The sequence below is a fragment of the Mobula hypostoma genome, chromosome 7 (assembly GCF_963921235.1).
Source record: "Mobula hypostoma chromosome 7, sMobHyp1.1, whole genome shotgun sequence".
NCBI classification, from domain to species: Eukaryota; Metazoa; Chordata; class Chondrichthyes; order Myliobatiformes; family Myliobatidae; genus Mobula; species Mobula hypostoma.
This window is the reverse complement of record NC_086103.1, coordinates 144576672-144602770: the sequence shown is the minus strand read 5'-3', so window position 1 is coordinate 144602770 and position 26099 is coordinate 144576672. Positions and strand designations below refer to the sequence as shown.

General features: G+C 42.0%; 1 protein-coding gene across 1 annotated transcript in view; it reads left to right on the top strand.

The window, feature by feature from the left end:
• Positions 1-10841: 10841 nt before the first annotated feature.
• Positions 10842-26099, top strand: part of sacs (sacsin molecular chaperone) — a 117884-nt gene continuing 102626 nt past the window's right edge. Inside the window, exon 1 of the mRNA XM_063054191.1 lies at positions 10842-11137. The gene's annotated coding sequence lies outside the window, so the exon portion shown is untranslated. The remainder of the gene's footprint in view (positions 11138-26099) is intronic.

Here is a 26099-nt window from a genome sequence, read left to right as displayed (position 1 = left end):
TGCTGCATCGGCAAGTTTGCGGCGCTGGAAGCTCATGGCAGGAAGAGTTTTCTTCCTTCAACCGTCTGCGTGAGATGATGGGACTTTTGAGAGACTTTGAGACTTTTTTTTACCATGCCCATGGTCTGGTCTTCTATCAAATTACGGTATTGCTTTGCACTGTTGTAACTATATGTTATAATTATGTGGTTTTTGTCTGTTTTTTCAGTCTTGGTTTGTCTTATGTTTCTGTGATATCATTCTGGAGGAACAAATTGTATCGTTTCTTAATGCATGCATTACTAAATGACAATAAAAGAGGACTGCGTGTCCTCATAACCTAATCTAATCTAATCTCAGTATCTGAAGATAATGTGCGGGCTGCCTTCAAGAGAGTGAATCCAAGGAAAGCATTCAATCTGGACGGAGTACCTGGTTGAGTATTGAACACCTGTGCTGATCAACTGGCTGGCGTGTTCATTGATATCTTTAACCTTTTGCTTTGGCAGTGTGTAAAACCCAGCTGCTTCAAGCACGCTCGATGGTGCTGGACTCAGGAAGAGTGGGGTTTCCTGTCTCAATGACTATTGCCCAGTTGGACTTACATCCACAGCGATGAAGTGTTTTGCAAGGCTGGTGTTGAAGTATATCAGCTCCCGTATGAGAGGCGACTTGGATCCACTCCAGTTTGCCTCTTGGAGCAACAGGTCCACAGCAGATGCCTTCTCATTGGCTCTTCACTCAACCCTGGAACATCTGGGCAGCAAAGATGCATACAGTACATCAAGATGCTTCTTATCAATGACAGTGCAACATTTAATATCATCATCCCCTCAAAACTAATCAGTGACCCCCAAGACCTGGGCATTAATACCTCCTTATGCAAATGAATCCTGGATATCCTCACTTGCATACCCCAGTCAACTCAGATTGGCAAAAACATCTCCTCCACAATCTCTATCAGCACTGGTGCATCACAGGGCTATGTGCTATGTGTGGCTAACTACAATTCTAACAGAACATTTAAGTTTGCATATGACACCACCGTTGTGGGCCATATCAAATGTGGTCATGAACCAGCATACAGGAGGGAGATTGAAAATTTGGCTGAGTGGTGTCATAGCAACAATGTCAGCATGACTGAGGAACTGATTGAAGATTTCAGGAGAGAATTGGTGTGCTGCACAGACACAGGAGAAGCATTCCCGTACAAGTCCAGCAAAGAGCTTTAGAATCCCAATCTCCATAAAAGAGGGGGTACCGCCTAGCGGAGCAGTCATTGTGGGAATAGTTGTCGTCAGAGTGGTCTGAGTCAGAGTTTGGTTCAACAGGGCTTCAGCAAAAACAGGTGGAGGTAAAGTAAGTTGGTAAGTTTATTCCTTATTTCTTGTTTCTTTTTTTCTTATTTAACTCTTGAGAGTATAGTGGGTATGTCTGCAGAGCCAGTTTTCTGTTCTCGGAGTCAGATGTGGGATTTCCGGAAGACCACCAGCCTCCCCAGTGGCCACATCTGCACCAGATACATCAAGATGCAGCTCCTTAGAGACCTTGTTAAGGAACTGAAGCTGCAGCTTGATGACCTTTGGCTTGTTAGAAAAAGCGAGGCGGTGATAGACAGGAGCTACAGGGAGGTAGTCACCCCAAGGCTACAGGAGACAAGAAAATGGGTGACTGTCAGGGGAGAGAAGAGAGAACGTCAGGTAGTGGAGAGCACCCCTGTGGCCGTCCCCCTCAACAATAAGTACGCCATTTTGAGTACTGTTGGAGGGACAACCTACCTTGGGGAAGTAACAGCAGCCATGCCTCTGGCGCCGAGTCTGGCCCTGTGGCTCAGAAGGCTAGGGAACTGAAGAGGATGGCAGCAGTAATAGGGGACTCTATAGTCAGGGAGTCAGACAGGTGATTCTGTGGAGGCAAAAATGAAACATGAATGGCTGTTTGCTTCCCAGGTCCCAGGGCCCAAGATGTTTCTGAACACAATATCCTGAAAAAGGAGGGTGAGCAGCCAGAAGTTGTGGTACATATTGGTACCAATGACACAGGCAGGAAAAGGGAGGAGGTCCTTAAAAAAAATTACAGGGAGTTAAGAAGGAAGCTGAGAAGCAGGACCTCAAGGTAGTAATCTTGGGATTGCTCTCTGTGCCACATGACAGTGAGGATAGGAATAGAATGAGGTGGCAGATAAATCTGTGGCTGAAGAATTGGGGCAGGGAGCAGGGGTTCAGATTTTTGAATAACTGGGATCTCTTCAGGGGCAGGTGTGACCTGTGCAAAAGGGATGGGTTGCACTTGAATCCAAGGGGGACCGATATTCTTGTGGGTAGTTTACTAGAGCTGTTGGGAGTGGTTTAAACTAACTTGGCAGTGGGATTGGAACCAATATGATAGAGCTAAGGATGAGCCAACAGGTTTACAAGTAGATGATGGGTGTAACATGAATGTAAGGAAGGACAAGTCAATGACTAGATACAAATACAGACAGAGCAAAGAGTTAAATTGTACCACAGAGGCAAAATTCAGAAGGGCAAAGAATGCAAGACTGTAGATGCTGTATTTAAATGCCCATAGCATTCCAAATAAGGTGGATGAACTTGTGGTACCATTAGAGGTTGGTCAGTATAATATTGTGGGCATCACTGAGTTGTGGCTGAAAGAAGGTCATTGTTGGGAGTTTAACGTCAAAGGATATACTTTGTATTGAAAGGACAGGCAGGAAGGTATAGGCGGTGGTATGGCTCTATTGGTAAGAGGTGGAATGACATCTTTAGAAAGAGGTGGTATAGGGTCAGAGAATGTTGAATCATTGTCAGTGGAGTTAAGAAACTGCAAGGGTAAAAAAGACCATTATGAGAATCATGTATAGACCTCAAAATAGTAGCCAAGATGTGGGGTTGAGATTTGAAAAGGAGCTGGAAAAGGCATGAAAACTTAATGACACAATTGTATTGGGGCTCTTCAATAATCAAAGGGATTGGGAAAATCAGGTTGGTGTTGGATAGAAAGAGAGGCAATTTGTTGCATGCCTACGAGATGGCTTTTTATAGCAGCTTGTACTTGAGCCTACTTGGGGAAAGGATTGGGTATTGTTTAATAACCCAGATCTTATTAGGGAGTTTAATGTAAAGGAACCCTTAGAAGGCAATCATCATAAGATGATTGAATTCATACTGCAATTTAAAAGGGAGAAGCATAAGTCACATGAATCAGTATTGCAATGGAATGAAGGGAACTACAGAAGTATGAGACAGGAATTTGCCCAGGTGGATCGGAGGGTGATACTAGCAGGGATGACAGCAGAACAGAGGTGGCTGAAGTTTCTGGGCAGGATAGATTTGTCCCACAGAAGAATAAGTTCCCAAATGGCAGGGGTAAGTAATCGTGGGTGATACGGGAAGTTAAGGACTGCATAAAAGCTAAGGAAAGGGCATACAAGGTAGCAAAAGTGAATGGGAAGTTGGATGATCGGGAAAATCCAACAAAAGAAAACTAAAAAAGCCATAAGAAGAGAAAAGATGAAATATGAGGGCAAACTAGCCAATAATATAAAGCAGGATACTAAAAGTTATATAAAGACTAAAAGGGAGGTGAGAGTTGACGTTGGAGCACTGGAGATGATGCTGGTGAGGTAGTAATGGGGAAAAAAGAAATGGCAGATGAACTTAATGGGTAGTTTGCATCAGTCTTCACTGTGGATGACACTAGCAGTATGCCAGAGGTCCATGAGTGTCAGGGAACAGGAGTGAATGGCATTGCTATTACAAAAGTGCTAGGCAAACTCAAAGGTCTTGCCCGACAAATCTGTTAGAGCTATTCAAGGAAGTAACAAGCATGGTGGACAAAGGAGAGGCAGTGGATGTCATTCGGTTTGATTTGCAGAAGCCCATGATGGAATGGCAGATCTGACTCAATAGGCTGAATGGCCTAATTCTGCTCCAATGTCTTACCGTCTTATGGTCTTAAAGAGGGAAGGCAGAAGTCCATGAGCCAGATCTTGGAGGATCAGAGTTGGAGAATATTAGAAACTTTAAATTTCTGGATGTCACTAACTCAGAGGATCTGTCCTGGACCCATCATATATATGTAATAGCAAATAAAGTACAGCAGTGCCTCTACTTCCTTAGAAGTCTGCAGAGATTTCGGCTCAACAGAGAAGTCAGCCTGAAACGTCGACTGTACCTCTTCCTAGAGATGCTGCCTGGCCTGCTGCGTTCACCAGCAACTTTGATGTGTGTTGCTTGAATTTCCAGCATCTGCAGAATTCCTGTTGTTTGATGAGCTGAAACAGTTTTGTATGAAGAAATGATCTAAAATTCCTCTTTGTTGTTGTGCAAGTCGGATCAGCAGCTACAGGAAATGTTTGGTGGAGGTTATTGCTGCTAAAGGAGGTTCTACCAGTTATTAAATACAAGGATTTACATAATCTTTCCAACCTGGACTGTGAATGATTAAACAATGTGTTCAATAAAGGCATGAAAAGTACAGTTCTTTGTGTGTTATTAGTTTAGGCAGATTGTGTTTGTCTATTATTGTGACTTAGATGAAGATAACACCACATTTTGTAGTAATTAATGCAGAAAACTAGGTAATTACAAAGGGTTCACAAACTTTTTCTTGTAACTGTATATGTACTTTGATAATAGATTTACTTCAAACTATAACTTTGAATCATTTTTATAGATCTGAAGATATCTTATACTCCTACACCCCAACATAGGGACTGAGATCCATCTGAGTCCCATCTTCTTCCGGCAACAGCTCTACCATTGCAACAGCTAACAATTGCAGGCAGAGCCTATGAGCTTTATTCCAGGCTGCAGCCAGCCAACACAATGAAACTTGCTCTGATAATTAATCCAGGTTCCTGGCAGAGATGCTAACACCCTTATCAAGACAGCTAAACAGATCACACTCTGGAGAAAAAAAAAGAGGAAAGAGAGATATCCACTTAAAAGCATTTCATCTGAAAAGTTTGAGGATTCTGAATTATTTACACAGGACTCAATATCCACCCTCCACACCATCACTACCCTTAGCTAAAGTCTGCACTGGATTTTTCAACAGCATCCCACATTTTACTGCTGTGCGTATCTGCAGTCTGATTATTAACTCAGATGTGAAGACTGAGTGATAGACAGCTGCATTGAGGGGACCTTGAAGAAGTTGAATCAAGAGAGTCACAGCTCAAGGATGCATGCTTAGTCCATCGCTTCATTTTCTCCACAACTATGACTATGTGGCTGGACACAGGAAAAATGGCATCGTTAAATTGCCGATGACAGAAATGTTGCTTGAAGAACCTTAATTGTTGATGAGGAGGCATGCAGGTTTGACATAGATGATCTGGTTGAGTGATATCATAATGCTAACCTTGCATTCAACATCAGTAAGACCAGGGAATTGATTGTGGACTTCAGGAAGGGGAAGTCTGGAGAACACACGTCAGTTCTTCCTGTGGGGCCAGCAGTGGAAAGAGTGTGCAGCTTTAATTTTCTGGGCATCAAAATGATGCCTGCAAGAAAATAAATCTCAGGGTTGTGTAGGGTGACATATATGCACGTTGATAATGCATTTACTTTGAACTTTGAACATCTCAGAGATTCTATGCTGCACCCAAAATACTAATGCAATCATGAAGGAGGCATGCTCACAGCTGTACTTCATTAGGAGTTTGAGCAGATTTGGTAAGTCGCCAATGACTCTAGCAAATTTCTACTGACGTACTATGGAGAGCATTCTGACTCATTGTATTGCCATCTGGTATGGAGCCTCCAACGCACAGGATTGTAAGAGGCTGCAGAGAATTTGGACTCAGCCACCTCCATCATGGGCATTAGCCTCCCCACCATTGAGGACATTTTCAAATGGTGATGCCTCAAGGAGTTGACATCCATTACTGAGGACCATCACATGCTGCTTTTCATTACTTCCATCAGAAAGTTGTTGCAAGCCTACACAAAATATGTCAGTGATAATAAGCCTGATTCTGAAGGAAGGTTCTGCCCAATTTAATGCCTGGATCTGCAAATTTTCTTGGCTGCAGCTTGCTGCATGAAAGAGTGAAAAACTATTGTATGGGTAAGCTTTGGGAGTCAAAGCTACCAAGTATCAGTTGTTGAATAGAGTGGAGAAGAGAATGATCAGAGACTATGATAAGAAAATGGAAGATTCAGATGGAGAGATTGCAAGACTTGGGAGAGATCAGGTTAGTTTGGAAGAATTTTGGAAAATTGCAGTGCATAATGAATTTATTTCAACTTCTTCCATGACAACAACATTCTTATAGAGACAACCACTCTGTTCGTTGGCAGTGTGTCAGCCACTGAGGCTAAAGTAGAGGCAAATGAGGCCCAGTCCCAGTTGATGTGCTGCCAATTGTTAGCATTCCATAATTGGAAAGTGGTTGTTTTTCTATGGGACACATTTTGCTCATGGCCAGGATGACAAAAAATGTCTTCTCCAAGGTTGTCACTCAGTGTACTTGCTGTTTCCCGTCAACCAACCCAGAACTTTGCCACTCTGACCAAGATGCTGTGATTCATAACCAGGGCTGGAGCATCTCAGGATATCATAAACCTGTTACTGCCATTTGTGGTCTCCTCTCACTACAAAGCACCTCTCCTTCTATCATGTTGCAGCAACTATGGTAGCATGGTGAACAAGCCATAGGAACAAAGCCATTTACATGACAAGCATTAAGAGAATGCAGAGATGATTAATTGTGTGGCATATGACCACAAATGACACATTTCATTGTATGCTTCGATATATGTGAGATAAATAAACGTAAATCTAAATTTAGTTCTAAGTTTTTCAGGAACTTTTATTTTTGCATTTGACTAAGTAAATACAATGATATAGCACTCACCACAGGTAACACATTAATCCAAACTTCATCATTATTGACCATAGCTAATTCAAATCCCACTCAAGCTGAAGTATTCATTATTCTTTCCAAATCTTGACATAACCAAACCCATGTGGAAAAATAGAAAATTAACCCTGTGCTCCACCTGTGTTGCTTTGGTCAAAAACAGAGGCGACATGTGGCATCTGTTAACCACACCCTGCTATTGCAGGCATCCTGTGCAATACTACCATCACTTCTTATCTGAACAATGAGTATATGCACCCATTACTGAATAATATAATATTACAGTAATTCTTGCACTACCATCTTATCAGTGTGAACTAATAATCTTGTAAATCTTGTAAACTTTGACTTATAAATCTTGTGCATCTTATTTTTAAGGTAACTTATTTTTTAGTCTTTCTTCAAATATTCGTATATCTGTGCACTTGTAATGCTACTGTGACACTGCAATTGCCTTTGGGATCAATACCTATCTATCTAAAACCAGGGCTCACTGTCTCATAACTAGTGGATAGTGAATGTTTGAAATTTTCTGTCCAACAGGGCTGTAGAGTCTTGGTCACTGAAAGTGAGAGATTCTTATTACTGTTTTAAGGGACATAGGAAAAGTGCAGGAAAATGGCAATTATCTAACTTATCAGCTGTGGTCAATTAGATCAATGATCTTATTGATAGACACAAAAGACATGAGAAACTGAATGATCTATGCCTACTTCTATTTCTTACGTTCCTATGTTTTGTGGCGGAGGAGTTATAAGTGAAAGAAGTGAGCTCAGGTTGGGAAGTTAGTTTACATTTAGTAGAGCAGATACCTGAAGCATAATAATGATGAAACAAAATATAGGGCAGAAAACCCTCTTTTTACAACTAATTAATTATAAGCCCTTCTACAAAATATGAGTGTTAGCAAATGGATGCTTCCTGTGAACCCGTATAGTTTATCAAAGAAAGAAAAGTTGAGCTTCCATGAGCCAGAAGCAAATTGTGCCCAATTTCCCCCTCCAATGTATATCATGAAAAGTTCCCATATTAGTTAATGAAAAACATGCAGTAATAATTAGAATTGATGTTAATTAGAGTGGATTGATCAGCTTGATTTAAATTGCAATTCATTGTCATAAGTTATCTTGTAAGACCATTGGTCTCCAGTTAGAAAATTGCAAATTTCAGAATCAGAAACAGGTTTAATATTACTGGTTAATGTTGTGAAATTTGCTGTTTTGCGGCAGCAGTACATTGCAATACATAATAATAAAACTATAAATTACAGTAAGAAGAATATACAAAAAAGAAAATTAAATAAGTAGTGCAAAAGAGAGGGGAAAATAATGAGGTAGTGTTCATTGTCCATTCAGAATCTGATGGCAGAGAGGAAGAAACTGTTCCTGAAATGATGAGTGTGTTTCTTCAGGCTTTTGTACCTCCTTCTTGATAGTAGCAATGAGAAGAGGGCATGTCCTGGGCGATGGAGGTCCTTAATGATGGATGCTGCCTTTTGAAGGTGTTCTGAATGCTGGGGAGGCTAGTGGCCATGATGGAGCTGGCTGAGGTAAAAACTTCCTGCGGCTTTTTCTGATCCTCGGCAGTAGCCCTTCCATACCAGTTGGTGACAGACCCGCTAAAATGCTCTCCACAGTACATCTGTAGAAATTTATGCATATCTTTGTTCACATTTAAATTCTCCTCAAACTCCTAATAAAATATACCTGCTATCATGCCTTCTTTGTAATTGCATCAATATGTTGGGCCCAGGATAGACCTTCAGAGACATTGACACCCAGGAACTTGAAACTGCTCACCCTTTCCACTTCTGATCCCTTAAAGAGGACTGGTGTGAGTTCCCTTGACTTCCCCTTCCTGAAGTCCTTAATCAATTCCTTGGTCTTACTGACGTTGAGCGTGTTTGTTGCTGCAAATCACTCAACCAGCTGATCTATCTCACTCCTGTACACCCCTTCATCATCATCTGAAATTCTACCAACAATAGTTGTGTCATCAGCAAATTTATAGATGGCATTTGAATTGTGCCTAGCCACACAATCATGGGTGTAGAGAGAGTAGAACAGTGGGCAAAGCATACAAACTTGAGGGGTTGATTGTCAACGAGGAACGGATGTTATTTCTGATCCACACTGACTGTGGTCTCCTGGTGAGGAAGTCAAGGATCTAATTTCAGAGGGAAATACAAAGGTTCAGGTCTTGGAGATTGTTGATTAGAACTGAGGGTATGATTGTGTTGAACGCTGAGCTGCAGTCAATAAATAGCAGCCTGATGTTGGTATTACTATTGTCCAGGTGATCCAAGGCCGAGTGAAGAGCCAGTGAGACCTGTGGGTAAACCTACTGTAGTCACAGGCAAGTGGTAGTGAGTTCAGGTCCATGCTTAGCCAGTGAGACCTGTGGGTAAACCTACTGTGGTCACAGGCAAGTGGCAGTGAGTTCAGGTCCATGCTTAGCCAGGAGTTGATTCTAGCCAAGACCAACCTTTCAAAGCACTTCATCACAGTAGAAGTGGGTGCCACTGGGTGAAAGTCATTGAGACAGATTTCCCTGCTCTTCTTGAGCACTGGTATGATTGTTGCCCTTTTGAAGCAGACGGGAACCTCTAACTTTAGCAGTGAAGATGTCCTTGAACAGTCCTGCCAGCTGGTTGGCATGGGGTTTCAGAGCCCTACCAGCTACACCATCAGGGCATGACATCTTGCCAGGGTTCGCACAGGTGTAGTTTTATTTTCCCTTTCAAAGGTGTTGAGCTCATCTGGGACTGAAGCTTCACTGTCATTCATGATGTTACGTTCTGCCTTGAAGGAAGTAATGGTCTGCCAACCCTGCCAGTGTTGATGTGCATCCAATTCCGTCTCTAACCTCAAACAGAATTGTTTTCTCGCCCTTAAAATAGCTTTCCGTCAGTCATAGCGGTACTTCTTGAATAGTTCTGGATCTAGCCCACAGATCTAGCCCTGAATCTCCTGGTTGATCCATGTCTTTTGGTTTGTGTATGTCTGGTATGTTCTCGAAGGCATACACTCATCCACACAGATCTCGATGAAGCCAGTGATGACAACTGTGTTTTTTCTATTCAGATCCAAAGATGAATTCCTAAATATTGGCCAGTCCACCAACTCAAGTGCTCCTCCACCTCCCTTGACCATATCCTTTTCATCCTCACCACTGGTGCTGCAGTTTTTTTGTCTCTGCCTATGCAGTATGTGGGACTACAGTCAGGGTGATTGGACTTTCCAAACTGTGGGTGTGAGATGGCACAGCAAGCATTCTGATGATGATAAGCATTCTCATGTGTGTTGGTTCCTCTGGTTCCACAGGTGATATGTTGGTGATGGTTAGCCAGGGAGTCTTCAAGCAGGTCTCACACAATGATAAGGAAAGCATCAAGGTACACAATTTTAGATCTACTGATTATGTTGCTCAGCTCCTCCAGTGCCTGGCTGAAAATGACCTGAGGTGAAATGTTTTAAGTTCAATACTGGAAAATATGGGCTCAAACATCTTGGTCGACCAACTAACATTGCAGTACCAACTAACTGTTTAGTTGTTCGGGGTGCTACCGGTCAGATGACATGTGAAGCCAAGGGCCCCGCAGGTGGACGTGAAAGAGCAAGCGGCACCGTTCTGAAGAAGAGCAATGGAGTTATTCAAGGTGTCCTTGGAAAGCCTGATCTCCCAGCCAACGCCATTTTTACACCGCTATTTGTGAAGGGTGCAAATTGCCTGCGGTGCTTTGAATAGTGATTCGGAACTCACACTGAAAAGCGCAATGGGACAATGTGTAGGTGCTGACAGGTGAACATTTCACAGGTAAGAAATACTATATTTTGCTCCCTGGATTTCACGAGTGACGTGATAGACTTAAAGGATCAGAGAATATCTTTGTCAAAAAAAAAGATGCTCCCAAAGTAACGGGCACAACGATTTTCATTCGACAGCAATTTCTGTCGATGTTGGTTGAGGAAAAGTGTTAACCGTCATGAAAAGCTCGGTGACCCTTTAAAATGAGGTAAACGCCTGCGCAGTGCGGTATGTTGGTGCTGGTGAGCGCGGGGCCAGTGTTGGTGCAGTGGACAGCTAGAATGTGTGTGCAGCCTGGGCTGCCGCATTGGAAAGACTTGCAACGGTTAATTTCACAGGGACATTAACCGCATGCTGCCACAGCACCGACGTCCGGTCGTCCCGCTGTGCAGATCTGAATTGTATCATCACTTCATTATCTGCGATTAAAGGAAGAGACAGTTACAGATACCATCGAGGGCGGAGACTTGGGAGCTGACAGTAAGTATTGTCTTTTAGCATCGTCCGCTGAGTGAATGGACTGCACGAGCAAAGGGGTATTTGTGTTTAAAGCAATAGCTGCATCCACCGGGAAAATCTGTACGATGAAGCAGCGGTGGATGTGACAGGCTCCCTGCAGTCCCAGTCGGTGCTCAGAGGCAGCATTTTTATTGTCTCCTTGCCGTGAGCTCCCAGTCTCTGCGGCTTTACGAGCACGGCCTCAAAGTAGATTCTGCTTGGGGTCCTCCAGATGGTTCCCCGGGCCGTGGGTGTGGCGGTGGGGGTGGGCCACACCGGTTTCCGATGACAGCTGTAATGCGCAGCAATAAACTGCAGGCAGCCCCGGTGAAAGATTTGACTACGGGGGTGCTGCAGTGTACTTAAGGCGTGGGTGTAAATATTAGCTGGTAGATAGTACTCAGTTAAGAAGCTGGCATGTTAGTAGTATCTTTACAAAACGTAAATTATATATTTCCTTCCTGTTTTAATGATAAGTAGTATGGCTTTACTGAAAGCAGAGACCCGATTGGTCTCTGAAGTTGTAAACAAATCAATCAGACCGACCTTGAAGTGCGAGTATTTTATTTGATAATTTGAATGTGACCAGTAAAATCATAGTTTCTTTCAGAATAATCTGAAAACATCGGACTAAATTTGAATTAATGAAGGATGCTCCACAGCTGTGGCAGGGCTTGAATGCTATTACCTCTTAAGTGAAATCAAGCAACACAAGTGACAACAGGGCCTCGCATCCGGATGAGCTCATTCGTTCTTTGTTCGTTTTGACCGTCAAAACATGGAGGGACACTCCCACAGCCCCCAAGGACCCCGTTTCTTCAGTCTCTGAAGCTGTCCTGAGAGCATTATTCAGGAGGCTGAACCCTCAGAAAGATTCTGGCCCAGATGAGGTACCTGGCCTAGTACTAAAGACCTGTGCTGATCAACTGGCTGGAGTGTTCATCCATATCTTTAACCTCTCGCTTGGGCAGTCTGAGGTACCCATTTGCTTCAAGCAGGCTTCAATTGTACCGGTGCCTAAGAAGAACATGGTAGCCTGCCTCAGTGCCTATTATCCAGTAGCACTTGCATCCACAGTGATGAAATCTTCTGAGAAGTTGGTAATGAAACACATCAACTCCTGTTTGAGAACAGGTCCACGGAAGATGCCATTTCATTGTCTCTTCACTCAACTCTGGAACAGCTGGACAGTAAAGATGCCTACATCAGAATGTTCTTTATTGACTACAGCATAACATTCAATAATATCATCCCCTCAAAACTAATCAATAAGCTTCAAGACCTTGGCCTCAATACCTCCTTGTGCAACTGGATCCTCGATTTCCTCACTTGCAGACCCCAGTCAGTTCGTACTGGTAACGACATCTCCTCCACAATCTTCATCAGCACAGGTGAACCACAAGGCTGTGTGCTTAGCCCCTGCTCTACTCACTTTACACTTATGTCTGCGAAACTAAGCACAGCTCTAATGCCATATTTAAGTTTGCTGATGACACCACAATTGTTGGCCAAGTCAAAGATGATGACGAGTCAGCATATACTATAGGAGAGAGGTTGAAAGCCTGGCTGAGTGGTGCTACATCAACGAGCTTCCACTCAATGTCAGTGAGACTAAAGAGCTGATTATTGACTTCAGGAGGAGGAAAGAAGACGTCTAGGAGCCAGTCCTCATAGAGTGGGGGGGAATCAGATGAAGAGGGTCAGCAACTTTAACTTCCTTGGTGTTATCATTTCAGAGGGCCTGTCCTGGGCCCAGCACGCAAGTGCAATTGCAAAGAAAACATGGCCGTGCTTCTACTTCCTTAGGAGATTGCAGAGATTCAACATGGCATCTAAAACTTTGACAAACTTCTATAGATGTGTGGCGGAGAATATATTTACTGGCTGCATTAAGCGTGGTATGGAAACACCAATGTTCTTGAATGGAAAATTCTGCAAAAGGTAGTGGATATAGCCCACTCCATCATGGATAAAGACGACGTCCCCACCATTGAGCACATCTACACTGGAGCACAATAGCAGGAAAGCAGTGTCCATCACTAGGGACTCCCACCACCCAGGTGATGGTGACAAGATGTAGGAGCCTCAGGACTCGGGTTCAGGAACAGCTACTGCCCCTCTACCATCACACCCTTGAACCAGTGGGAGATAACTTCACTTGCCCAGTCACCGATCTTTTCCCACAAACTATGGACTCACTTTCAATGACACTTCATCTTATGTTGTCAATATTTATAGCTTATTTATTTATTTATTCTTTTGTATCTGCACAAGTCATTGGCTTTTGCTGTTTGGTAGTTTGTCTCCTCTGTTGGGTGTGGTTTTTGATTGATTCTATTGTGGTTCTTCGACTTACTGAATATCCCTGCAAGAAACTGCATTTCAGGGTTGTATATAGTGACATATATGTACACTGATAATAAATTACTTTGAACTTTGAAAATATCAATACATACTATTAAGAGGAACTAAGAAATTATGAATGGAAGTTAAGATACCTTGGATTTTACTAATTCATTTATTTCTTGCAAATTATAAAAGCAGAAATCTCTGTAGTGATGTTCACACAAAGAACATAATGTTCCATAAATAATGAAATCTTGTGCTATCTGTCGTGATGTTGATTCGCTATTTAAAATCCTTCATGCAATAATTTCCTGTTTTGCAGTGCCCACTGTTGGTTCAAAAGTTAAAGGAATTGGAGTTTACTCAAATAACCTGGAACTCAGAGCTTAATAAGAGTAAACTAGGAAAAGCCACTGTGCTCATGTGGGTGGGACGAAAATGACATCTTACTGACTCAATTTTAAGAAGAGCCGTGACTGAAATGAACAGTTGGTTCTTCTTCATACTTAGATTCAGTGTTTTACTTTTGAATGATGTTATAGCTAAAATAATAATGTGCAATAATAAATGCATGAGTCATGTTCAACATTTTGCTTTGTGTGCTGCCCATGACTGAATCTAATTGAAACACTGATTGCTGAGATGCAAATCAAAATGTCTAATTTAAAAAAAAGTGGAGAGAAACTTGAGCAATGTCAGAGATTTTTACTAGTATATTTTTTTTCTCTCTGCTAATTTGCTAAAAATGAACACATGGTTAAATATTGAGAAGAAATATCACAAAAAGCAGGAGCAGAATTCCTTTAGTAATTGTCAAATGTTTTGGTGAATGCAGCAGTTTGTTTGGGAGCTCAGACACAAACGCATTTGGGTTGCAATTGTATGTCTATGTGTACAACTGGACTTGTACGCTGGTTATCCATTTACGGTTGAACGTGTAAAGGAGTCTCTCCAACCTTTGCGGCTTTGACTTGGATAGTCATGCAGTACTCCAGAAAAATACGTATGCTTTGGTTGTAAGTATTCCTGAAAAACTTACAGTTCTTCTCTCATCAAAGCTATTTTCAAATGGAAAGAGAAATTAGTTGTAACCTTGCCTTGGGGCCCTTTTCTGTGCTGTGTGACTCTGACTCTGTGCCAGCATTCACTGCTGGCTAGTGCCGACTCATATCACTGGCTGAGTGATGGGCAAGGCCTTGCATCTGGAGTGTATATTTTATATTGTCTTTGATCATACCAGCAACTCCTCTATCCTGGCCATTGACCCAATCCCACTGACCAAGATTCAACCATTCTGACTCTGGTTAGGATTGCATTCTTAGTTTTATGTGTACACTTGAGATAAGCTCCTGAGAACAAATCTATGCAATTGCTGAGATCATCTTCTCTAATTCTTTGCTTGAGTCATGTTCAACATTTTGCTTTGTGTGCTGCCCATAACTGAAACTAATTGAAACACCTAGTGCTGAGATGCAAATCAAATTGTCTAATTAAAAAAAAAGTGAAGAGAAACTGGAGCAATGGCAGAGGTTCTTGCTGGTATTTTTTTTCTCTGCTAATTCCTAAAAATGAACACTTGGTTAAATATTAGGAAGAAATATCACAGAAAAAGCAGGAGCTGAATTCTTTTAGCAATTGTTGAATTTTTGGCGAATGCAGCAGATTGCCTGGGAGCTCAGACACAAATGTGTTCGGGTTGCAATTGTGCACAACTGCACTTGTATGCCAGTATCGTTGGATTGTTTACTGACATTTTCAACCTTTCACTTTGGCAGTCTGAGGTATTCACTTGCTTCAAGCACATGCGTCAATCATAGCAGCACCCAAGAAGAATGAGCTAATGAAGTTGTGATAATCATTTCATTTTCACTCCTGGCTCTTTCTGGCACCTCCAAGCTTGAATGCTTGAAACCGCAGTGAGCAAAACAGTTCTGAATTGTCTTATTGTTTATTACACACCAACTAGCAGTGGCAAAAATCACTGTTTTTTGAACCTAAGCACGCAACTGATGCTATTTAAAAACTGTTTGCTCTAAGCACAATATAGTGTCTTACAGCCATATAAGTGCGTGTGACCAAATTGATTAGGGAGTTTAAAGTAAAGAAGTCCTTAGGAGGCAGTAATCATAATATGATAGATTTCACCCTGCAATTTGAGAAGGAGAAACTAAAGTCAGATGTATTAGTATTACAGTGGAGTAAAGGGAATTACAGAAGCTTGAGAGAGGAGCTGGCCAAAGTTGATTGGAAAGGTATACTTGCAGAGATGATGTTAGAACAGCAATGGCTGGAGTTTGTGGGAGAAATTCAGAAGATGCAGTATAGATACATCACAAAGAAGGATTATTCTAAAGGCAGAATGATGCAGCCAAGACTGACAAGGGAAGTCCAATGACATAGAAGCAAAAGAGAAGGTATATAATAGAGAAAAAATTAGTGGGAAGTTAGGAAACTTTTAAGACCCAACAGAAGGCAACTAAAAAGTAATGGGTGGAAAGGATGAAATATCAAAGTAAGCTAGCCAATAATATCAAAGAGTATATCAAATGTGTTTTCAGATATGTAAAGAGTAAAAGAGGGGTGAGAGTAGATAGTGGACTGCTGGAAAATGATACTGCAGAATGATGCTGGAGAAGTAGTAATGGGGACAAGGAAATGGCAGACAAACTAAATACAGGTGTCCCCCACTTTTCGAACATTCGCTTTACGAAACCTCACTGTTACGAAAAGACCTACATTAGTTCCCTGCTTTTGCTAACACAAGGTGTTTTCACTGTTACGAAAAAAGGCAGCGCGCGGAAAAAGCAGCACACGAAAAAAAGGCAGCGCGCGGTTTAAAAAAAAGTAGCGCGCGCCCTGAGCAGCCACTCTCCACCAGATTCGGAACTGCATTCTAGTCGGCATTGCTTAAACACGTGCCTGTGAGCAGCCGTTAGCAAGATGAGTTCTAAGGTATCGGAAAAGCCTGAAAGAGCTTGTAAGGGTGTTACACTTAGCATAAAACTAGACATAATTAAGCGTTTCAATCGTGGTGAACGAAGTAAGGACAAAGTGAGTTTGGCTTGTGGAAGTTGACGAAGATGATGTTGAAGAGGTTTTGGCATTTCATGACCAAGAACTGATAGATGAAGAGCTGATGCAATTGGAAGAGGAAAGGATAACAGTCAAAACCGAATGAGTAATGATGAAGTACGACTTTAATTTCGAAATGGTACGTCAGTTTACAGCATATTTGTAAGATGGTTTGAGTCCTTACAAAGAACTGTATGGTAGAAAAATTCGCGAGACTCAGCAGTCAAGCATACAGTACTGCCATTTTCAAGCCTTCCACAGCAGACGATGAGCCTCGACCTTCGAAATCGAGGCAGGCAGTTAAAGGAGAAGATGAGCTGCCTGCCCTAATGGAAACAGACAATGATGAGATGACACCCCAGTGTCCCACCACCCCAATCCCCAGGCTGCGGACAGATACTGATTCGCGGAGAATGCAGTGGTAGCTGGGAGGCACACAGCACATCTTTAAGAAAAAAGCCGAAATAAACATGCTAATTAATTAGGTGCTGCCGGGCACGTAATTGTTGGCCCAGATCAGAAGCGATGCAATCGGCAATCACATCTGATCTGGGCCGACAATTACGTGCCAGGCGGCACCTAATTAATTAGCTTGTTTATTTTGGCTTTTTTCTTAAAAGATGTGCTGTGTGTCTCCTGGCTACCACTGCACCCCTGCATGCTTCGCAGATTGGTATCAGTTCGCTGCCCGGAGGGTGGGGGCCACTGCACTACCCCAACCTCCAACGACTCAGCCTAACACACCTTCATCAGTGTGCTTGGCGCTTTCCGGATTCTGGTAAGTGATATTACACTGTACATACATTATTTCTACTTTATATAGGCGATGTATTTTTACGTGTTATTTGGTATGATTTGGCAGCTTCATAGTTTAAAGGTTACTGGAGAGAGTGTTTCTGCTGAGAGCGCTTGTGTGAGATTTTCGCTACGGAGAACAGTTCAGGCAATGATTGTGGAAAAGTATTTCTACTTTATATGGGCTGTGTATTTATCATATCATTCCTGCTTTTACTATATGTTACTGTTATTTTAGGTTTTATGTGTTATTTGGCATGATTTAATAGGTTATTTTTGGGTCTGCGAACGCTCACAATATTTTCCCAAATAAATAAATGGTAATTGCTTCTTCGCTTTACGACATTCCGGCTTACGAACTGTTTCATAGGAATGCTGTACCTTCAGATGGCGGGGGAAACCATCTGAAGTATTTTGTATCCATGTTTCCTTTAGAAGACATTAGCTGTATGCCAGAAGTTTGAGAGTGTAGGGGAAGAAGTGAGTGTAACTGCTATTGCTAGGGTGAAGGTGCCTGAGAAGCTGAAAAGCTCTGAAGGTAGATAAGTCACCTTAACCAGATGGGCTACACCCCAGGGTTCTGAAGGAGGTGGCTGAAGAGATTGTGGAGGCATTAGTAATGATCTTTCAAGAATCAATAGATTCTGGCATGGTTCCGGAGGACTGGAAAATTGTAAATGTCACTTCACTCTTCAAGAGAGGCAGAAGAAAGGAAATTATAGGCCAGTTAGCCTGACTTCAGTGGGTCGGAAGATGTTGGAGTTGATTGTTAAGGATGAGGTCTCATAGTACTTGGAGGCACATGATAAAATAGCATGGTTTCCTGAAGTGAAAATCTTGCCTGACAAATCTGCTTAACAAGGTAAGAGCCCATAGTATTATAGGAAATTTCTAGAATAGATAGAACATTGGCTGATTGTCAGGAGGTAAGTAGTGGGAATAAAGGAAGCCTTTTCTGGTTGGTTGCCAGTGACTAGTGGTGTTCCGCAGGGGTTTGTGTTGGGACCGCTTCTTTTGACGTTATAGATCAATGATTTTGATTTGAAATTGATGGATTGTGGCCAAGTTTGTGGATGATATGAAGATAGGTGGAGAACGGGTCGTGTTGAGGAAGTAGGGAGAGTGTGGAGGGACATAGACAGATTAGGAGAATGGGCGAAGAAGTGGCAGGTGGAGTAGAGTGTCAGAAAATGTATTGTCATGCACTTTGGTAGAAGGAATAAAAGTTTACACAATTTTCTAAACGGAGAAAATTCAAAGATCCAGGTGCAAAGGGACTTGGGAGTCCTCATGTCGGTTTCTCTAAAGGTTAACTTGCAGGCTTAGTCGCTGTGAGGAAGACAAATGAAATGTTAGCATTCATTTTGAGAGGACTAAAACGTAAAACAAAGAATGTAATGCTGAGGCTTTATGAGGCACTGGGTGAGGCCTCACTTGGAAACTAAGAAAGCATAAGACCTGAAAATATAGGAGCAGAAGTAGGTTATTTGGCCCATCGAGTCTGCTCAGCCATTCAATCATGGGCTAATCCAATGCTTCCAGTCATCCCCACTCCCTTGCCTTCTCCCCATACCCTTTGATGCCCTGGCTAATCAAGAAACTATCTATCTCTGCCTTAAATACACCTAATGACTCGGCCTCCACAGCTGCTTATGGTAACAAATTCACAGATTTACCACCCTCTGACTGAAGTAATTTCTCTGCATCTCTGCTCTCAACCAGTGGTCCCCAACAATCGGGCCGCAGAGCATGTGTTACTGGGCCGCGAGGAAACGATATGATTTGGCGATATGAAACGATATGAGTCAGCTGCACCTTTCCTCATTCCCTCTCATGCTCTGTTGAACTTGAACACCCCCAACACCCCCCCATCTCCCGTTGGCCGGTCCGCAAGAATATTGTCGATATTAAACTGGTCTGCGGTGAAAAGAAGGTTGGGGACTAGGGTTGCCAACTTTCTCACTCCCAAATAAGGGACAAAAGTAGCAGTCAAATATGGGACACTTGTGTTTACCCCGAGAAAGACTACCATGATCATGAAGCCTTGCGTGGGCACCTGTGTGCGCATGCGTGATGTGTGCATGTGTGTACGTGCTGATTTTTTTTTCTACAAATCGGTTTTGACTTAATCTTCCCGATTCTGCTTTTACTATGTGTTAGTGTTAACTTAGGTTTTAGGTGTTATTTGATATGATTTGGTAGGTTATTTTTTGGGTCTGGGAACGCTCAAAAATTTTTCCCATATAAATTAATGGTAATTGCTTCTTCGCTTTACGCCATTTCAGTTTATGAACGGTTTCATAGGAATGCTCTACCTTTTTGGGGGAAATACAGGATAAGGGCGGTCCTGTATGGGACAAACCAATTTAACCCAATATACGGGATGTCCTGGCTAATACGGGACAGTTGGCAACCCTACTGGGGACTCCTATTCTATATGGACGTCCTTCAATCCTGAAGTCATGCCCTACCATGGGAAATAACTTTGCCTTATCTAATCTGTTCAGGCCTTTTAACATTTGGAATGTTTCTATGAGATGCCCTCCTCATTCTCCTGAACTCCAAGGAATATAGCCCAAGGGCTGCCAGACGTTTCCCCATACCGTAACCTTTGCGCTGACCTCAGAGAGGGTTCAGAGGAGGTTCACAAGAATGATCACAGGAATGAAAGGTTTATCATATGAGTAGCATTTGATGGCTCTGGGCCTGTACTTGCTGGAATTTAGAAGAATGAGGGGAGATCTCATTCTTAGAAGAAGAAAGAGAAAGGCCGAGATAGAGTTGGTGTAAGGAGGATGCTTTCTATAGTGGTGGAGTCTAAAACCAGAGGGCACAGCCTCAGAATAGAGGGATGATAATTTAGAATGGAGTTGAATAGTAATTTATTTAGCCAGCAGGTGGAAAATTTGTGGAATTTGTTGCCACAGGTAACTATGGAGGCCTGGCCATTGAGTGTATTTAAACTGGAGCTTGGTAAGTTCTTGATTATTCTGGTCTTGTGATCTTATGTACTGTGCTAGTTAGAAACTGTTCGGCAACAGTCTCCTGCCCCAATTAAGCAGCATAGTGTTCTATATAAATGAAAGAAATTCCAGCTGTTTTCTTGATCAGTTTTGTTCTGGAAGAGTTGTCCCAAATAAGCGCTGCCCTGATTAACCAATGCCCAATTAATCAGAATCCACTGTTTTTACTGACTTTATATATTATTTGCACAATTTGTTCTCTTTTGAACATTGGTTGTTTGTCAGACTTTGTTAGTATGGTTTTTCATAAAATTCTATTGTATTTCTTTATTTACCTGGAAATGCCTGCAAGAAAATGAATCTCAAGGTAGTATGATGACGTATACGTAGGTTGATAATAAATTTACATTGAGCTTTGAACCTTGTTCATATTGTATATTTAATATTTCAGTAGTATTTGAGTAATATTTACAATGTATTGTTTGATTAAGCATTCTTTTTTATTTAAATTCATTACGGATTATATGTAAAAATAAGTGAATTGCATATGTCATGGCACTACCACATCATACGTGCACACCTCAGTTAAAGTAAAAATGAAGTTAGACTCACATTCTGACTCCACGCTTTTGCTTTCAATCAGTTTTTATGTTTTGGAGTTACAAAACATACCAGTTCATAGTGGGAACATTTGTCAAAACTGACAGGCTAAATTGGAGAAGCTATTACAGAGTAACAGGATGGACTGGAGTAATAGATACTCAGCTCCTTCAATGCCTAATGTGCCATGATATCAGCAGAGGTTTGTGTTCTGGTAAAGGCCCTACTCCATGGTGGTTACTTCACACACCTTTAATTAAATTTTAAGCTGGCGGTTATCCTCTTGTTCTGACATGCTTTCTTGGTCAAGATCAATACCAGCATTTTGTGTGTGTTGCTTTGGTTTTCCAGCATCTGCAGACTTTCTGGTGTTTTAAAATCATACAGTTTCTTTGTCATGAATTTCAATTCATGTTGCAGTAGATGCCGCTTTACTTCAGTTGATGTAAGCACTGTGTGTCTAATAACTTCATGGATGGACACGTGTGCCTGGAAGCCATTGATTCAGTTTCGTGCATGAATGCATATGCTGATTGCATTTAGCAATCGATTTTGCGCTTCACGCACTTAGTACAAAATAAACCAACCACTATACCATCAGAATTTCAAGGTTATGTGGTTTTACATGGATGATGTACTTTGTATGTCAGATTTGTTAGCAAGCCTGATAAAGTTTTAATTGTGCATTGAGAAGGTAAACATGAATGTGATGTGCTCCCTGACAATAAAAGTATTTAGCAAGAGTAAAATTGCTCATACATTTCCACTGTCTACCTCATAGCACAAGTAAGCCACTCTCTGCCTCTAGCCAAACAATTCAGTGTGGTTTTGTGCATGGGATAAATATTCCACTTGAGTCTGAAATGTCAGCAACCCCATGTCGTACGATGTAAGTGAGCGTGAACCAAATACGTAAGAAATGTGAAATCTTGGAATATTGTGGTCATGCCAGTGCCCAAAGCAGCTCATAGTAGCACAGGACTTTGCTTAGATTCTGGAAAAACTCTAAATGACAAAGGGAAGCCTTTGAATCCCTTGAGATTGTTCAACTGTTTATTAAGATCATTGCTAATCCCTGAGCCTGACTCAGTCCCTTCCCCATTCCCCTTTATTTAAGACATAAGACGTAGGCGCAGAATTAGGCCATTTGGTACGCCGAGTCTGCTCCGCCATTTGAGATCGGCTGATCCATTTCCCTCTCAACACCATTATTCTGCCTTCTCCCCGTAACCTTTCACACCCTGACTTATCAAGAATCTATCAACCTCCATCTTAAATGCACTCAATGACCTGACCTTCACAGCCAATGCTTTCCACAGATTCACCACCCTCTCATTTAAAAAAAAAATTCTCCTCATCTCGGTTCTAAATAGAACCTATTCTGAGGTTGTGCCTTCTGGTTCTAGACTCTCCCATTATAGGAAGCGTCCTCTCCACGTCCACTCAATCTAGATCTTTCAATATTCAATAGGGTTTCAATGAGGTTCCCTCTCATTCTTCTAAATTCCAGCAGGTACAGGCCCACAGCAGTGAAACACTCCTCACATGACATCTAAGAGAAAATCTACAAATGCTGGAAATCAAAGTAATGCACACAAAATTCTGGAGGAACTCAGCAGGCCAGGCGGCATCTATGGAAAAGAGTAAACAGTCAATGAATGGGGGAAAAAAAGAGATGAGAAGTCAGAGTGAGAAGGTGGGGGGAGGGGAAGAAGAAGTACAAGGTACTAGGTGATAGGTGAAACTGGGAGAGGAGGAGGGGTGAAGTAAAGAGCTGGGAAGTAGATTGGTGAAAGAGATAAAGAGCTGGACAAGAGGCATCTGATAGGAGAGGACAGAAGGCATGGAAGAAAGAGAAGGGGAGGAGCAGCAGAGAGAGGTGATGGTCAGGTAAGGAGATGAGGTGAGCGAGGGAAATGGGAGTGGGGAATGGTGAAGGGGGGCGGGTGGTCAATTACCAGAAGTTCGAGAAATCAATGTTCATGCCATCAGGTTGGAGGCTACCCATTTGGAATATAAGGTGTTGTTCAGCTTTTCATTCCCAGAATCATTCTCATGAACCTCCTCTGAACCCTCTCCAATGTCTGCACATCGTTTCCTAGATACGGGTTCCAAAACTGCTCACAATACTCCAAGAAAGGCTGCTCAATGCCTTATAAAACTTCAGCATTGCATCCTTCTAGTCCTCTCTATTCTAGTCCTCTCAAAATGAATGTTAACATTGCATTTGTCTTCCTAACATTGACTCAACCTGCAAGTTAAACTTTAGGGAATCCTGCATGAGTACTCCCAATCCCTTTGCACGTCTGATTTTTGAATTGTCTTCCCATGCAGAAAATAGTTTATGCTTTTATTCCTTCTACCAAAGTACATGACCATACATTTCCGGGCACTGTATTCCATCTGCCACTTGTTTGCCCATCCTCCTAATCTCCTTCTGCAGCCTCCTTGGTTCCTCAACATTACCTGCCCCTCCTTCTATCTACATAATACAATGTAAAAAGAAGTGGTCCCAACATCAATCCCTGTAGAACACACTAGTCACTGGCAGCCAATCAGAAAAGGCAACCTTTATTCCCACTCTTTGCCTCCTGCCAATCTGCCATTCCTCTATGCACGTTAGTATTTTTCCCGTAACACCATGGGCTCTGACCTTGCTAAGCAGCCTTATGTGTGGCACCTTGTCTAACGCCTTCTGAAAACCCAAGTACACAACATCCACCAATTCTCCTTTGTATATTCAACTTGTTATTTCTTCAAAGAATTCCAAGAATGTTTTCTGGCAAAATTTTCCCTTTAGAAAATCATGCTGACTTTGGCCTATTTTATCATGTGCCTCCAAGTACCCTGGGACCTCATCCTTAGTAATTGACTCAAACACCTTCTCAACCATTTGGGTCAGACTAATGGCGTAAAATTTTCCTTCTTCTGTCTTTCTTCATTTTTTGAAGAGTGGAGTGACATTTGCAGTTTTTCAGTCCTCCAGAATCTAGTGAATCTTGAAATATCATTACTAACGCCTCCACAATCTCTTCAGCTACCTCTTTCAGAACCATGGAGTGTTGTTCATCTGGTCTAGGGGACTTAACCGCCTTCAGACCTTTATGCTTCCCAAGCTCCTTTTCCATAGTAATAGCAACTGACACTTTCGAACATCTGGCATACGATAGTGTCTTTCACAGTGAACACTGATGCAAGATACTTATTCAGTGCATCTGCCATTTCCTTGTCTCCCAAAGCTACCTCACCAGCATAATTTTCCAGTGATCCAATATCTACTCTCTCCTCTCTTTTACTCTTCATATATCTGAAAAAAAAATTTGGTATCCTCTTTGATATTATTGGCTAGCTTACCTTAATATTTCATCTTTTCCATCATTATAGCTTTTCTAGTACAGTAGCTTTTTTCATTTTTAAAAGCTTTCCAATCCTCTTAACTTCCCACGAATTTTTGTTCTGTTGTATGCCTTCTCTTTTGCATTTATGTTGTTTTTGACTTCTGTTGTCAGACATGGTTGAGTCCTCCTGCCTTTATAATTCTTCTTCTTCGTTGCACGTATCTGTCCTCCATCTCCCAGGAACTTCAGCCATTGCTGTTCTGCAGTTATCCCTGCTAGTGTCCCCTTTCATTCAATTTTGGCCAGCTCCTCTCTCAAGCTTCTGTAATTTCCCTTACTCCACTGTAATACTAACACATACGACTTCAGCTTCTCCCTCTCAATATCTTTGATAAATGATTTAAAATTTACACCATACCATTACTTGCCTTTTCAGAAGGAATTTCCAGGAAGGTGGATGTGGTGCAGACTGTTGCAGTACTCTATGATCCTGCCAACCATCTTAAGCAGTAAGACCTCTGTGTACAGTGGCAGTCTGCACCTTGTATAACTGTAGCCTCCAGATGATTGTATCAGGAAGCAAAGGCAGAGAGAAAGGTAAAAGATAAAAATCAACTTTATTTGTTTCATGCACATTGAAACTTACAGTGAAATGTGCCATTTGTGTCAATGACCAACACAGTTTGAGAATATGCTCTGCGCAGCTCACAAGTATCTCCATGCTTCCAATGCCAGCTTAGCATGCTCATAACGTACTGATCCTAACCCATACGTCTTTGGAATATGGGAGGAAACCGGAGTAATCGGCGGAACCTAAGCGGTCACAGGGAGAACATGCAAACGCTGAGTTGGAGTCACATTTTTTTTCCTTTGTCTTTTAATAGAAATGAAATGTTTGTTCTTTTTGCTGCAGATACCTGGAGTGCACAACTGTAAAGGCTGGGGTACCATGAAAGTGGAGCATGGTCTCTCATGCATGCATTTGATGCTCTGTACATTTGGCCTATTGTCCTCTGGATGAACAAATTGAAGGCTTGTGATTTTATATCACTTATACTCCAGGCTATTCGGATGCTTATCAGCTTCGCCACCAGTCTTTGCTTGATTCCATAAGTATTCAGTTTGGTGGCTATTAAAGTTGAACTTCTCATGCCAGCTGACCAAAGCACAGGTCATCCTAGGTCCTCGAATAGATTTCCTTTGTTGTTTATGTTCCAACATCAGGTCTTGCTCACTTATGATTTCAGAATCACCAGGTCCACATGCTGGGCCTGAGTGCTGCCCAAAGTAAGCAATTTTCTTGGACAGGTCTGTAGCTGATTTAAGAAAACATGAATAGATCATCAGTGTAAGAGTTTTGAAGATCTTCCTGATGCATGTGATCAATTTTCACTGAGTCTTCTAAGCCAGCGGTCCTCATCCACCGGGCTGCAGAGCATGTGCTACTGGGCTGCGAGGAAACGATATGAGTCAGCTACACCTTTCCTCATTCCCTGTCACGCACTGTTGAACTTGAACATCGGGTTGCCAACTGTCCCGTATTTGCCGGGACATCCCGTATATTGGGTTAAATTTGTTTGTCCCATACGAGACCGCCCTTGTCCCGTATTTCCCCCGCTAAGGTAGAGCGTTCCTATGAAACCGTTCGTGCTGAAATGGCGTAAAGCGAAGAAGCAGTTACCACTAATTTATATGGGAAAAATTTTTGAGCGTTCCCAGACCCAAAAAATAACCTACCAAATCATTCCAAATAACACATAAAGCCTAAAATAACACTAACATATAGTAAAAGCAGGAATGATATGATAAGTACACAGCCTATATAAAGTA